Genomic DNA, 5,263 nt, shown 5'->3' with positions numbered 1-5,263 from the left:
GCCTTTGCCCTTCCCCTGGTCACACACACAGACTCTCTCTCTCAAGATAAATAAATAGAATGTTAAAAAAAAGACTTAAATTTGAAAACAAAAAAGACACATTGATTCCTCATCACTTCCCAAAGCACTCAGCTTTGTGGCCCCCAGAGGGACAGCTGCATGGCCCTTACCAGCCCCTCCCCCGCCCCCAAGCCATCTGTCATACCTGCATGGTTTGCATCCCCTTTAAGCCTGGGCAGGGGAGGCTTAGAGGACAGGATAGCATCTGACACCAGCCACATGTGCTCTGGGGCCATTAAGTGTCCCCAACCTGGACTCTACTGTCCCACAGTGGCACCCCCAGGCTGTGGCAATAATCCCTCTGTGTGTGTGGCTGTCTTCTTGGGGACCCCATGAAAAAGGGGCTGTGAGGAGGCAGCAATTTCAGAGTAACTACTTACCACCCAAACCCCCCAAACACCTATCTAGATACTGCTCAGTGCCACCATTCGCTTATTTGCCCGTTAATATCTTCCAGGTGTCTGTACATGCCAGGCCCCACTGTGTCCCTTTCTTGGATCCTGGATAAACAGTGTGACCATAAAGAGCCTGTGTCCCAGATCTGCCCAGGCATGGAATTTCCTTCAAGTGCCCTAGACTGACAAGGTCACTATGTGCCACCCTGGAATGGAGATAGAAGAAAGAGGAGGAATGGCCAGGGCGGGAGAAGGTGTCCTGCCCCAGGACTCATGCTCCATGGGGGTTGTGGCTCCAGTCCTGTGCTCAGGGATAGACATACCACAGAAGCAAGGACATAAAGGAGTATGCCTGCTGGGACTGCTGGCTTTTTGGGAAACTCACATGGAAGGCATCTGCTGGGAATGTAGCATCTTGGGCCTTGGGCTTGCCCTCCTTGACACTTCCCTGAGAAGGAAGAGCTGGAGGAGGGGCAGGGGATATGAGAGAGGCCATATGTGCCCTCAGACCCCAGAGACCCAAGCCCCAAAGTCCCCTCACCTCACATCCCTCCCCTCGCAGGCCACTAGTGTCTCTCCCAGGGGTCTCAGCCCTCCCAGTCCATACTCTCCCGGTCTAGACCCTCCCACAAGTGTTGTTCCTGTTTACCCTCCAGGGATTGGCAGAACCAGAGCCGCCAACATATGGCAAGCATGCCGTGGTCACCTTATATCAGCTTGTTTGATCCTCACTCCTTTCCTGAGAGTGACGGTTAGGATCATCACTACTAGACCTGTTTTACACGAAGGAAACTGAAGCATCAAGGGGGAAGATGCTTGTTTGAATTGAGCTTCTGTGGGGAAGCATCCCCACATGTCCCCACCCATGACCACCCAAGACAGTGAGTCCTGGGGAGAAGGCTGTATCCATGTGGACCCGCATAGCCCAGAATTAGTCTGGGAATGTGGCACCCACCCGAGCTCTGGCGAAAGGGTTTATACAGCTGCCATGGACCTGTGGTGATCCGGAGGATGATAAATACTTGGAGTAGGAAGCCCAGGAGCTGCAGTTCCACGATGTGCCACTAACTGGCCATATCCCTGTTCTGGGCTTATTTCTTCCTGAGTACAAAAAAGACAAGAGGATGGATGGCATTAAGTCTCAGAAAGTCTTTGTGAAATATAACATAACATAGGAATACCTCATTGTGCCCCTGCTGCCAGAAGCCACACCACCTTTACACCCTCCATCCTGTCTTGGCTCCCAGGCTGGGCAGGAGGCCACTGAGCTCAGGGATCCACACAAGGTGGCCCTCTGATTTGATGCTTGGAAGTTGGGGCTCAAACCCCTGCCTCTAAAACAGGAACGACCCATGAGCCTAGGCTGAGTCCCTGTGGGCAGCCGTGGCTCCATGCCACCCTCAGGCTGCAAACTTCTCAAGAGCTTACTATGCAATGCTGGCCAAGTTCCCTTACATGAGGAAAAAGAGGTATTATCATCACCCTCTTATACAAGTGGGGCCTGGGGGCCACAGAGAGATTAAATCAAAGGTGTGAGGCAAGTGATGGGTGAGGATCTGAACTCAGACAGTCAGACGTGAGTCTGTGCTCTCAAAAAGATACACTTTTAATATAGGTATGAGTGCTCAGCTCAATGAGTTTTGACCAATGCACACACCTGTGTAGCCACCATCCAGACCAAGCTCTAGAACTTCCTGAGGATGGAAATGTTACGGAGTCGTGCTGTCCAATTCAGCAGCCCCATGTGGCTCCTGAACAGTAAAAAACACAGGTGGTGTGACTGAGAAACTGGATGTGTAATTTGAAGTCTAACCGATTCACATTTTAATATCTACATGCGGCTCCTGGCTACCATTTTGGACAGCTCAACACTAAGACTTTTCAGCACCATGGACAGCTCCCATAGGGCACCCTTTCCAGGCAAAGCCCTACCCAGCCCCAGGGTGATTGCTGCTGGGATTTCTGATAGCACACAGGAGCTGTGCCAATTCTTGAACTTCATACAAAGTAAATCGTATGCGGTGTAACAGTCTGAGGTCTCAGCCTCATGCTATCAGTTTTATAGACATCACTGGCAGCAGCACCTGTCAAGATGCCTCTACACAGACGGTTTGGGGGACAAAGTGAGATACCAAGTAGGCAAGTGCTCAGAAGAGGGAAAAGTGATAGTCCCAGTTGTTTTGAATTCAGTTCCCGATAGACTCCCAGTAGGGAAGGGCTGATGTGAGGCCTTTTGCCTCACAAAAGGGGTGAGAGTGGTGAGCTGATCCCTGGGGCTCCAATGCACCCAGTGCCCACACCTTCCTCTCAGTGTCTTCCTAGGCTGGAAACAGTGAGTGTGAGGGATAAGTGGAGAGTGTCAGACCTAGGATCAAATCCACCTTACCACTCTCGGCTGGGTGACCTTGTGTTGCTCAATCCTCTAAGGCCTAGGTTTTCTATCTGTAAAACTGGGTAATAGTACCTTTTGCAGAAGGCTGTTTATTCATTCATTCAACAAATACTCCATGGACTGTGCACGATATCATGAAACTTACAGTCTATGATGAACTGTATAAAGTATAAAATCTTCAGATATGTAAGAAACACATGTGTAAAATGTGTAAAAGTGTTAAAAACATAATGTAGAGGTGTGGCACCTGTTTTGGATCAGGTGGTTAGGGAAGGCCTCTGAGGTAATATCTAAATTTAAATGTTGTTCTTTGGCCAGGGGGATGGGCCAAAGGAGAGCTACAGGCGACGCCTGGAAACAGGCATAAATCAGGTCATGCAGGACTCAGAAGGCATGGGAAGTATGGATCTGGTCAAATCAGGGGTTAGCAAACTTGGCTCTACTCACTGCCTATTTCTGCACAGACCACGAAATGAGAATAGTTTTTCCATCTTTAAGTGGTTGGGAGGAAAAATCATCAGATTAATGTTAAGTGAAATTCAGATTTCAGCGTTCAATAAAGTTCTGGATTTCATCAGGACAAACATGTGTGGGTATGTGTTTTCTCTCTTGTTAGATAAGTACCTACTTGACATCCTTGGTTTTGTTTCTTGGCCTGCAAAGCTGAGAACATTTGCTACCTGGTGCTTTACAGGGAGAGTTTGCTGACCCTGCTGACAGCCAGGGGAGGGATGGAAGGTTTACGGTAGAGGTGGCCTCACTGTTTAGGGTTTAAAGACCCCTCAGGTGCTGTGTGGAGAGCAACAGAGGGGGCGGGGTGGGGGGAGGAGACCTGTGAGAAGGCGGCAGTCTGGACTAGGCTGAGGATGGCAGGGCGTCAGAGTGAAGGCAGCAGGAGCAGCGTACGTTTTAAGGAAGATCTAGTTTCTGAAAATGCCCAGCCCTATGACCACCACCCTGCCAAGTGAGTCACCTAGCTCCTCAGGCTCCATTGCCTGCCACTCTGCTCGGTCTCTGGGCTGCTTGACCTCAGGAGAGGAAGCAGGTGGTCTTAGTCCCAAAGAACCCAGGTTGTGGGAGACTCTTGCAGGGATGGATTCCAGTTCCCAGAGCCACTGCCTCCTCCCATCTATTCCCATTCGGCAGTCCGGCTTCTGTTGCTCACTTCAGGGCTCAGGGCTGGAATTCTGGAAAACGAAGCACTACTGGGTGAGCAAAGCAACAGGAAATGGGTGTGGCCATACACATGGCTTCCCTGGGACAGACTCAACTGCCCCTTCCCCCAAATGGAAAACATGTCTACACAAACACCTGTATATGAATGTTCACAGCAGCATTATTTGGGTAAACAAACTGTGGCATATCTATATAATGAAGTATTATTCAGCTATAAAAATGAATGAAGTACTGATACATGGCATAACACGGATGGACTTTAAAAACATTATGCTCAGTTTAAAAAGCCAGACACACAACAAACCCATACATTGTATGGTCCCATTTATATCACGTGTCCAGAACAGAGACAGATTAATTAACAGAGTTGATGAATGGCTGCCAGGGGCTGGGGAAAAGGGGAATGGAGGGTGATAGCTAACGGGTACGGGCCATAAGCACACCTGAGTTCACATCTGCAGACACTAAGAGGTGTCACACACACAAAACACCCCTTCCCCACACAGACACGCATGGTGACACACCTGACCACTCACACACACACCTGAGGTCTCATCTGCACACACAAATGGTGTCACACATGTGATACACTCTTCCCCTCTGACATGCACAAGTGGTAACATGACCAGTCAAATGCACATACCTGAGGTCACACCTGCAGACACAGGCAATGACAAGCTGGGCTTCCCACACACAGGAGGTCTCATCTGTCTACACAGGTGATGCTTCACATGCAATACACCCTTCCCCTCTGAAATGCACATGTGGTGACACACTCAGCCACATGCACACACTTGAAGTCACATCTACACAGACAACGAGGTCTCATATACACACGCAGGTGGTACCTCAGGTGCAAAACAGCCCTCCTCTGACACCACGCGTGCAGTCTCACCCTCGGCCACACACAGCTGACATCTCACGGGCACGCACCAGTCTCTAGCTCATAGCCTCCGACACGCGCACGGTCCCTCCTCTCTCCCCTCCCCAACGGCCTCCCCAGGACCCATCTCCGGGTCCGCGCTTCCCTCCAGGTCCCACCCGGCCACTCAGTCACTGCCACTGCGTCCACGCTGGCCTGGTCGTCCCTCAAACTCAGCAAAGCCATCTCGCCAGGACCGCGGACTCACCACGGCCGCGGATCCCTCCCAGAGAAGGGCGGCGCCGCCAGCCCCGCGCACTCGCCGAAGGCACTTCCTGCCTCCACTTCCGCCAACGGCCCGCCCTCCCTCCCCCCCCG

The 5,263-nt window shown here is 51.1% G+C and overlaps 1 protein-coding gene across 1 annotated transcript in view; it reads right to left on the bottom strand.

Annotated features, from left to right (window-relative positions):
- Positions 1-1,449, bottom strand: part of LOC144216009 (zinc finger protein 74-like) — a 4,284-nt gene extending 2,835 nt beyond the window's left edge. Inside the window, exons 1-2 of the mRNA XM_077745295.1 lie at positions 1,411-1,449; positions 841-917 (exon numbers count right to left, since the gene is read on the bottom strand). The gene's annotated coding sequence lies outside the window, so the exon portion shown is untranslated. The remainder of the gene's footprint in view (positions 1-840; positions 918-1,410) is intronic.
- Positions 1,450-5,263: the final 3,814 nt, after the last annotated feature.

This window comes from Crocuta crocuta, unplaced genomic scaffold (genome assembly GCF_008692635.1).
Source record: "Crocuta crocuta isolate KB4526 unplaced genomic scaffold, BGI_CrCroc_1.0 scaffold375, whole genome shotgun sequence".
Classification (NCBI taxonomy): Eukaryota; Metazoa; Chordata; class Mammalia; order Carnivora; family Hyaenidae; genus Crocuta; species Crocuta crocuta.
The sequence above is the reverse complement of the archived record's forward strand: the minus strand, read 5'-3'. Positions and strand labels throughout refer to the sequence as shown.